This window comes from Vidua chalybeata, chromosome Z (genome assembly GCF_026979565.1).
Source record: "Vidua chalybeata isolate OUT-0048 chromosome Z, bVidCha1 merged haplotype, whole genome shotgun sequence".
Classification (NCBI taxonomy): domain Eukaryota; kingdom Metazoa; phylum Chordata; class Aves; order Passeriformes; family Viduidae; genus Vidua; species Vidua chalybeata.
Window position 1 is genome coordinate 38,489,011 of NC_071570.1, and position 11,173 is coordinate 38,500,183.

The 11,173-nt window shown below is 40.5% G+C and overlaps 1 long non-coding RNA gene across 1 annotated transcript; it reads right to left on the reverse strand.

Moving 5' to 3' along the window:
* Positions 1-1,451: 1,451 nt before the first annotated feature.
* On the reverse strand, positions 1,452-10,864 carry LOC128781908 (uncharacterized). Its single transcript, XR_008428558.1, has 3 exons — positions 10,737-10,864; positions 3,337-3,406; positions 1,452-1,599 (listed from the first exon to the last, which is right to left on the reverse strand). It is a non-coding gene; the product is annotated as an uncharacterized LOC128781908 (long non-coding RNA).
* Between the last annotated feature and the right edge of the window lie 309 nt (positions 10,865-11,173).

The following is an 11,173-nucleotide window of genomic DNA, read 5'->3' on the forward strand; positions in this document are numbered from 1 at the left end:
TCATGGTGCTAGTTCACAGCGTTACCTATGATGGGACTGCCCAGGTTATGGACTATTTTTAAATAACCATTAGGCACCTAAGGAGCTGCTTTAGACTTGCCATGGCAAGTGGACCCTTTGTTATGCTTATATTACTGGCTATCCAGCACATTTCACATCCATATTGCTAGACAGCAAGGTGAAATTCAGTCTTTAGGGGACCTCCAGAGCAATCTGAAAGACAAGGGGAAATAAGCCCATGCTACACGTTAGCATTTGTATACTTCCAGCTTTACCATCCAGTATCCTTGTAGCACATGTTTTTAGCTGAACAGACAAGACCCAAAGGCCAGGAGCAGGACTAATAAGAATGGGGGAAAAGAAGAGGAAATGCTAGGTGGAAATTAGGTGGCTTTGAACAAGTTGCTGAGAGACAAAAGGCTTAAAATCAGCTGAGTAAACAAATTGCAAATGGCAGCCAGCAGAGAAACATTTGAACTCAGTACCATTACTCGCTAGGCAATTCAAAATATGCAGTTTAAAATTCTTGTTTGCTACAGCAAAACTCTTTCACTTGGAAAGCTTCAGGAAATAATAATTTTAAAAATTATAAAGAAGTAGAAAAACATAACTTATCCCCACCAGTTTTTAAATCACAGCTCGTATTTGCAGATGCATTGTTCAATACTTTCGACATTCTAGCCAGGAAGTCTAACACTGGACTATGAGGGAAGAGTATTATAGGCTTTAAATCATTCCTCATATGTGCTTGAGGTGATTTAGGTGACAGCTATGCACTGAAGTCCACATATTCACTTAGAAAAATGCACCTTCCAGAACAACATAATTAAGTAATAGGAATTCAATTCAGGTAAATTTTCCAGTTTCCTCTAGTGACCCCCAAACAAGAATGCTTTTTGTTGTCTGTAGACAACAAATTGAATTAGGATGTTTAGTGAAAGAGGTAGATGACCTGACCCATCAAGGCAGCTGACATTTTATTGTAATCTCTGACTGAAAAGGCTATTCATGGAATTTTGCTTTCACTTCAGGTTTCTCTTGCTTAATCTTCTGAGGTATATGTTCTTCCTATAGGAAGGTTATGTTACTAGAATTTCTTTATGTGAAACACAGGCAGCTAGCATTTGGTATCATTTTATTTTAATACTGTCTTCTCAGACAAACCTTAATTTAAGGGTGCATTTTTCTCACATAGAAACACTGGATCTGTATCTGGGAGTCACCTCATGAAGCTCCATTTGTCAGCAGCATTCTGCAGTGAGACTGCCAAGATTTGGTCTCTTCTTCATTACATTCTCTATCAATATTCTCTAACATGATTAACTAGCATCTTAATTTGGCAACATGGTACTGAACCCCAACATGTTTTAATTTGATAGTGTAAAAAACATTTGTAATATACTTTCCTAGCACATTATGTATAAGCAGCAATTCATTTGAACTAAGTCTGTAAAACAGAGCTAAACAACAGGATACACATTGCTTTCTAAGTCAAGCTGCAATATATTACACCTGATTTACATAACTCCATAATGTGTTTGGAGCCTTTTGTGTCAGACCCGTGACCATGTGATCAGTAGAACTGTATCACCCAGATACCTATAAAACATGTATAGAGAAATAAAAACATGAGATTGGGTTGGCACAGTACCAGCCCACCATTAGAAAGTACACTGCAGGACCTTATTGAAAAGGCAGAGCACTAAAAACCTGCAGTGTGATTTATTCTTTCCACCCCCCCCGCCCCCCCGCTAACTGGCAGCATCAGTCTTTTTAAAGCAAATCCTTTTCTGTCCACTATTTGATACTTATTTTCTGCTTCATCAAAGCAGTAAAGGAGCAAATGAATCTTTTGACAACATTTCTCTGAATGTCATAGATTGTTCTTATGAATTTGATATGCCATTTGGCTTCAGAGACTGATTGAAGGACACATTAAAAAATGGAAACAAAACCAGCAACTAAGGAAACAAACCCCCAAACAACTAAGGAATCTGTGTTACAATTTTATGTTGACCAGTATTTTGATAGAAACTAACTCAGTGGAGTATTGTCAACAAATTAAAACTGCTTCCCTATATCAGGGCTCAGCGTATTTGACACATTCTATACCCAACTTTTTTGATGCTTATATTGTTTCCTTCCTTCTCATGAGCAACATATATATATATATATATATATAAAAAAATCACAACTGTGAGTTTTTTCAATGAGGTTGATTCATTAGGCCATTATTTTGTCTTTCCTTCTATTACCCACAAACTGATTGCCACAAGTGTAGTTCCTTCCTGGGCAAGTGCCTTTGGAGGCCCAAGTGTGTTACCACATCACCATGCTGTGTAGAGAGCAGGAGCCCCACTGACTCAGAAGCCCGTAAGAGGAAGCCCAACGTGACAAAATGAGGGCCTCTGACACACTTCTCTGCTTGTCCAAAGAACAGCTGAAAGTGATGTCAAAGGCTGTTCATGAATATCCACACGCACAGATGGGCCAAACTACCATGTCTTAAATAATTGATCCTATATCCACGAAAGAATTTTGTTTCAATACTTTGAAAGAATATTCCATCTCATGAAAATAACAGATTTCTCTTAATCCTCATCATATCTTCTCTGTAACTAAAGATTCTGCAAATTTGTGCCCATTCTACATGGGCTTTCACATGCAGAATGAAGTGAGTAGAACTTAGTAAGCTGTTCTTAAAAACTTCATTAAAAGATCTGACAGAGAAATAGAAACAATTTTGTCTTGCAGATCCCTGATGCTCCCTCTAGGAAAACCTTAAGGAAAATTCACCTATTAATTTTCCAAAATCAATTTATTTGTTTCCATGCCTGAGATTAATTAAGCGCTTAAATATCCAGCAAGATTGGTTGCTTGCAGGGTAGGGTTTTGAACATGTTTTGCAAAGCAAAGCTCAAAGCAGGCACTTTTCTCCCATGAATTTGCAGTTCTTTTCATATTAGAAAGACAAAACTATTTGGGCTTGCATTTCTAATTATTGCACGAATTTGGCATGAACTGCACTTAGAAAATCTGATACAATTGTTATTCATTATTTTAGGAATCCTAAATGCTGATGTAATGTAGCAACGTACAGGTTTTTCATGGGGAGGGGATGTGAAAGGGGGAAGAGGGCTTAACCTTGCAATATTTAAAACCAAGGCTGACTTCTAGTTCTGTAGGGAATTTAAAGGATGTCTTCGCTAAAAGCAGATGCATACATACATATGTGTTTACACATATGGTCACACACAATCAAGCTTGCTACAGGACCTAAAGGAATACGATTGAATTTGGATAAGAGTCATCCTATAATTAATGAGGAACTGTCACCTCAGGCAGGAGCATCAAAGGTGCTGACTGTGGTCCAAATCACATGGCTGTGTTTGGTTCTCTGTGGAAACTGAAAAAAAAAAGATTAACCGCATTAGTCAAAAGGGTTCTCAGGTCAAGACAGAATTTTTGTAAATCCTAAAAGTAGAGGATGTCCTTTCCAGTTTGGTTCCTGGGGAATATTTCATGACTATTTGGTCATAGGATCAAAGAATGGTTTAGGTTGGAAGGGACATAAAGATCATCTTGTTCCAACTTCCCTGCCATGAGCAGGGAAAACTTCCATGAGACCAGGCTGCTTAATGATCCACCCAACCTGGCCTTGAACACTTCATCTGCTACTTCTCTTGGCAACTGTGCCAGTGCCTCACCTCCCTTATAGTGAGAATTTTTTCCTAATATCTAATACAAACCTACCCTCTTTCTGTTTGAAATCATTACCGTTATTCTTATCACTCCATGCCCTTGTAAAAAGCCCCTCTCCAGCTATTTTTTAGGACCCATTCAGATACTGGATGGTGCAATATGATCTCCTCAGTCTTCTCCCAGGTGAACAACCCCAGCTCCTTAAGCCTGTCCTCATAGGAGAAGTGCTCCAGTCCTGATCATCTTCAAGGCGTCCCCTGTGTCCTTCTTGTGCTGTGGATCCCAGAGCTGGATGTAGTGCTCCAGGTAGGATCTCACCAGAGCACAGTAGAGGGCTAGGATCACCTTCCTAGTGGTCACACTGCTTTGGATGCAGCCCAGAATTCAGCTGGCTTTCTGGGCTGCAAACACACATTGTTGGGTGTCAACTTTATTCCTTAAAAAGCAATCTCCTCTCTGCTCCTATGTATCTGCATTTAAAAAATGGTGTGGCCAGAGTTAAATATGTTCTCATTCCAAGAAAGCAAATATTAGATGCCAGTATTATGTTCTCAGAATACTTTAAAAGATTACATAAACTTATTTCAGTCCCCCCACCCCCCTCAAAAAATATAAATTTTAAAATCTGCAGTTTGTACTGTATAGACACACATAAAATTTCTCACAAATGCTGTCAAATATTGTGGCTTCTAACAGTCAAAGGTAACTTTAATATTTGCATTTATCTCTGTTCTTCATAATGAATTTCTTCTTTGGAGGTGCTTGAGACTGCCTTCCAAACATCCCAGAAGTCAGATTTACAAGCACAGCTACAAAAGATGCACCTGCAAAATCAGTCTTTACTGAGCTCTATGGCAATTCGGTTTTTACCAGCCTGGAGTGAGAAAGACAGCTCTGATTAGATACACAGATATGGATTTCCAGGGAGCCTTTATATTCAACATCTTTTAGTCTTTATGCAATACATGCTGAACAAACAAGTACTGAGTTCACTGGAGGGGAAGAATATGGTAACAGACTTCTGGAAATGTTCTGTCAAATGCTGTACAAATTAAGGACTTTAGATTAAGGCAAAAGAAAGATGCCAATGGAAGAAATTCAAAAGGAGCAAGTGCAAGTCAGAAGTGACAGAAGAAATAAATTTACTACTTATACACCTAGAACTAATCAAACAACAAGAGCAGACATACTAAGATAATCCAAATTTAGAAAAAACCTCCAACAACTATGGCAAAAGCCTTAACCACGTATACCTGTAAACAGGCTGATAAATTAAGTATATGCTCTGGCTTTATTTTATAGAAGGAATTTTGCATTAGAGATAACAAAAGGTGGCATCTTCCCATTTGATGCTGACATTCTGCCTCCCTCATGGAGATGCAATAGCTCTCCCTTCCCATCCATTCTATCAAATTCATATTTAAAGACCCGTGTTCTAGGAATCTGCCTATTTTTATTTTCAGCATCATAACACATCCAGGAATTTCAATATTCAGACTATTGCATCAATTCACAGAAATTGGCAACTTCAGTACACTTCTTATAAAACCTTGGAATACTTAGCTTTTCTAACTAGTCTCTTGAATTTTTCTGTTCCCAACTCATGTCTGATGGTCTACAACTTCTGCTTCCCAATCCCACTGTCTGCTCTGGCATTTGGTATACCAGCTGTGTTCACAGCTGCCCAGCATCTGCCACAGACTCTACTACTGACAAAAAGAGTTGGAGGGAGGTCTGGGCCACAACTTGACTGTACACAAACTTGCCACCAGATTTCAGTCAAATAGTAATTCTTCTGTTCCTGACTTTCAGCAGTGCATCTGAAAAAAGAAAACAAACAAAACTAAAAAAAAAAACTAAAAAAAAAAAAAATTCTTTTTCAGCATATATTACATATATTAAAGGAACTTAGATATATAACGGAAAAGTTTTTTGCCTTCTATCCCAAAAAAGTTAAGAGTAACAAGCCTCACTCAGGATTTTCCAGCTGTAAGTAATGGTTAATATCTTAGCACTGTATGTTTTGGAGCTACTGGACTTAGTTAGGCGTCTCTTTTTTTCCTCCGTTCAATCTGTGGTAGTCACACAGGCAACTCACCCAGGTAGCTAAACAGGGAGATCCAAAAGATACTTATCTCCTTCTAAGGAAAGTATCTGCTAGTGGCTATTGAGGGAGCCTAACTACTGCCTAAGCCTGAATGCCTCACTTCTTTGTAGCTCTTACATGAGAATATGGAGCCACACATAGTACCTAAATGCAGTTAGATGTACTTGAACTGGAGGTTTGAAAATAGAGAATACCTCATATATTATCATTTTCAGAAAAATAAAATTACATAGATTGCCACGTCTTATCCCCAGTTCGCAAGAGCCGATCTCTTCCCAGCCCCGGCTAGCTCTTTTCGGGGCAATATGGCAGCGAGAGGCACTCTCTGCTGAACCCAGCAGGGCTTTAGAGAGTGCTTTCATGGGTCCAAGGACACTGCTGATCCCACCAGCAAGGAAGGAGGCGACCCCCTTCTGGGGATAGGTCCAAGATTTATTGTGACTCCGAGGAGAGCCCCAGAGCCCAAGAGCACTCAGAGAGCTCCCAGAAGACAGTGAGCTCTGGGCCTCGAGCAGGCCCTGATATAGAGTGGGCGGGAAACCTGATCAGCCAATGGGAGAAGCCATGGGAGTGGCCCTCTGAGGGAAGGACACCCGGGGTATGCACTGAGCAGGGAGGAGGAGAGGGACCCCAGGCCATGGTCCAGTCACCCAGCAACCCCGGCAGAATCCTCCAGACAAAGGGGAAGGGTGGACAAGTCACCTGGGAGGGGTCAGGGGCATGAGTCAGGGTTTTTGGGATTGATGGGCACACAGGTGCTAATGGGAAAACCTGGGATGAACCAAAAAGGCACAAGGGGTGGGTACAGAGGGATAAACCATTTTGAACATACATACAGTGGAACCTAAAAACACAACTCCACAATAGATTAAGGAGAGTGTAAGAATTCACAGCCAATGATGCTTTAGCTGAAGTGGTGCCTAACCAGTCTGCCATACAGCTGCTGTGAATGGTACTGAAAGTCAGTAGTAACACAAAGAAAACTGAAAACTGTAGATCAAGACACACTCTGGTATTCAGACAGAGAGAAATTTACACATCACAAAATTGTTCCTTTCAACAAAACTGTTGGAGCTACATTCATGGCAATCATCATCAGTGGGAGACAGACATCAAGGTATCTCTGAATGAAGGAACTTCTATGAGTGAGAGGATCTGGATTATTAGCTTGGCATCAAACAACTGCATAAACAGACCTTCTAAACCTGTAGCAATTAATGTATTGCTGATTTGTGATCATCCCATGGAGGATTAAGCAGTTGTGCTGAAAATAAAAGATCTTGGATTATAGCTTGCCAAAAGATATTTTGAGGTCTCAATGATCCTATCATGATTTAAAACACAGGTCAAAAATAATTCTCATTTGCATCACAGTAACTAATTTACAGCAGAACACATACGGTCTGAGGATTACTGGGGCAGTTCAGCCAATACAGTACTTCAGACTAAAGACAGACACAGGGGATGAATAACATTTCTGAGATGGACATTGTGTGTCAAATGCCTGCACCCCAACCACTGCAAGCCTGCTGATCACAAGCAGCCTGTTACCATTTTCACCTGTACTACCACAGTGTTATGAGGTACTCAGTCCTACTAATGTGCTCTCTGTCTCAGTGATAGACTCGGCCCAGAATTACTTGTGTTGCAAAATGGTTTTAGCGTGTCACCATCTCTTAATTCTCAAAAACTGTCAGAAGATAAAAGATAATTAAGTCACTGACCCCTTGTAATTTCCAGTTCAACATGCCCCGGAGATCATTTGTGAAATGTTGCCACCTTGATACACTGAGCGTATTCACAGTCCCACAAGACTACCCATATTTGTGCAACACAGTTTGTAAACTCCATGGCAGCAACAAAAATTATATTCAAATACAAATGAAACAATATTCTAGGACTGCCTCCAGGGCTATTAAGATTTTCTCTCCTCAGTTAGTTTTGGCTTTGGACAATTACAATAAAAATACAGATAACAACAGTTAAACAATAAAACAATTGCAATAAAAATACAATTAACTACAGTTCTCCTACTTTCTCAAGTGTGGGAATTCCAGGGAGTACAAATCTAAAAGGAGAAAAATGTTATTTAAAATTCTTCATATATCTACATACATATGACATTCAAAGTAACTTTTAACGTATTTTATATTACATACTGGTCTGTCTATCTATTGAGATACATATTAATAAACTTCACAATAAACTAAAGATACAAACACTGGAAGTCTTTCTCACCACCACATCCCTGGTACTCAAAAGTATCAGGCCTGTTCCAGGCCTGCGATAATAGCTCCATCAGAAATTCCTCTGACATGCCACAGCTAGATCAATGGGCTACATCTGTAAGAACAATTAAACGTTCCATGCTCTAAGCTGACACCAGATAATATGTAATGGCACAAATAAATGTGCTATCAAAGTCACACTGCCAGCAGACCACCACTGGAGTTAGCTTGCTCGTGTACAAACTGCCAAGCCACTCAGAGTTTGGGAGACATAACAGAGGTAAGAGTCACACCTGGGCCATTCTAACAATTCAACAATGTAGAAGATGTTCTACAACAATGTAGAATAGTGCCCAGCACTCTTTAATCTATAAAAAACAATGGTCAGATCTCACAGAAATGTTAAATCTATGCCACTGTCATTGTATTAATTGAATTTTTGTAACAATATCAACTCTTCATTGTCATTACTCTGGTTTTATTGTCAAAGTAAGATCTGATTTTCTGTACCACCTCCACTGATGCATTCCTGTGGGAGGGGTTCCTGCTCTCCCTTGGGAGGCAGCAACAGTTTAGAAATCAGCTGCTGCTCTCCACCCCAGAAGAGCTGTCAATCAATGTTTAGCATACTCCCCAGTTCCAGAAAGTTCAGTTATTCTGTTACCCCCATTGGCTCCTGTTAGAATACCACTCCTCCTCTGTACCCCGATTAGTTCTCTGTATGTCACCCCACTCTGTCTCCCCCCTTTACCCGTTGCCCGTTGGCTGTTCTGTACCCTAACCACTCCTACTCCTTTGCCCTTAATACCCAGCCCCACCTTTCCTCCGGGCTTCCGGAGTTCGCTCCCTTCTGGAGAGTTCATGTTACGCTCCTGAAATAAAGCCTCTAGGAATAAAGCCACTTCGGAGCCCTCTCGTCCTTACGGTGGAGCTATCCGGGTCCCGCCACATCCTCCCCGCGGACCAGTCCTCTGAGGGTTTTCCCCCGGACAGGCTGGGCACCCAGGTGAAGCCCGGAGGACTTGTATTTTAATACACATTCCCTGGCCTGAGTCCCACTGAAAAAGCTCTGTGGTTTCAACCCAGGTGAAGTGAGTACCCAGAGCAAAGGAGGACCTCCTAGTCTCCAACCCTATTTGTGAATGTAAATTTCCAGCTTCTGTATGGAGAATTGGTCCTTTCTTTGGCGCCCAGGAAAAACCAGAACCCCCCACCAATATGCCCTGGCTAAGGTACATATCCCAAGGCCTATTTTGTACAGTTCCTTTTTCCTTTTTGGCAGTCAGATGCAGAAAACTTATAACCACGGTTTTAGAGCTGGAACACTGCTCAAGCAAAAGGACCCAGAATGTTGAACTATGAATAAGATCCAGTCCAGGTCTCATTAATGTTGCTGGCAGGTCCTGGTCTCACTTCTGACCTACTATAAGGGAGACCAGAAGTTCCATTCTTAAAAGTCTGACAATTCTTTTACTCTTAATGGTAGCTCCTCTGCAAGCAGAAAAAATGCTACAGGCATTCAGACAGACAAATCTGAGAGTCTTTCACTGACTGGACTTTCTTTGAAGGGACTTGACACTGGAAATTGGAATCTGAACAGCAGTGAGATCATGCAGTCAGGCTTCTGATCTTGGGCCACGTGTGTAGCCACCATGATGCAGTACCTAACTATGCACATGGCATGCATAGCCTGGCTCAGATACAGAGGACCTGGGAATGGGCTCTTTGTCCTGGAGCGACTGCTGTCCTGATTCAAACTCACACAGGGGTGTGAGAAAGCCACTACTGCAAAGAAATTACGTAGTGCTTGAAAGGGGGTGCAGATTAGTTGGGGTTTTTTTACCATTAGCACTGGGCAATGTATTATGCTGCCATGCATGTGAGGATCATTATAGAAAAGACTTCAGAGATCTGTGGTAACAGATATCCCCAGATACCAGACTATGAGCACTACAACACAGAATTGTGCTGCCTGTTGGTAATGAGCAGTGAGTACTTGAATCTATTTTCAAGAAGCAAACCAGAGATGAAATCAGCTGCAGGCTCTGGAGAACTGGAAGAAAAAGCTTCCCAAACACAGTCCATGAATAGATAACTCCCCAGAAGTCAAGGGCAATCCATTCACCACTAAGAAATGCATCCCAGGAACATTTACTTCCTGAGAAAATTAAATACTGTGAATAGTTTTGGCACATACTAGAAAGCTAAATGTATTTCCTTAACTGCAAACAATCATTTAACACAGTAGGTTACATAAATAGATTAAAATTTCATAACTTGTTTTATCTTTGCTTTCAAAATTATTCCAGTATAATGTAAGACTTTCTTGCCAGTGCCTAGGGTTTTAAGGCACCTGCATTGCCTTTAACCACTTCAGCAATTGATAGTGCTGTGCCATACATGTAGGAAAGGTAACCTTTCCTGTTAAGGCAAATTAAGTGCAATTTATTTCTGTACAATGCTGAGCATTGTAGGGATAGTTTCAGAGGAGCGCAAATGCAGTACTAGTGCTGCAGAGATATTACTTGCTACATTAAACTATATTTGACTGCTGACAAAAAGTAGTCAATCTCTTGACTCTTAAAGTCAAAATCAACCCCATCAACATGAGCAGGAAGTCTAATGCAGCTGGAACCATTCCCTTGCATCTAAAAGAGAACTAATTTTTTAAAAATTTTTAAAATCTAATGAGATCTTACATTTACTAATAATGCTTGATTCATTCCTGATATGTTTCCTTCAAATTGTATCTCAACCTGATAGGGAAAAATCCCAGACATACTATTTCTAGACACATTCAAGCTCCAAACCTCCCTGTGCCTCTTTGATTTTCTGCCATTAATGAAGATCTACTTAAGGAAGTAATGTTTCCTTATGCTGTAAAAGATTTGCACTGTAACCAAGGCTGGTGACATCATAATTGCACCAAGGTTTCAGCACTGGAAAACTCAACTGCTTTTACTTCAGTTAGTGAACTGTACCATTGTGCAGTCTACCTGCAAATGCTGTCTGCATTTACCTGCTTGATATCCAGAGCAGAGAATATTTGTGACAAACCAGAGATCCAAGTTGTGACTCAAACAAAAAAAGGTCCTGAGGTAGAAACCCTAGCACTGAAGGTGAGAGAAAGCCCCCC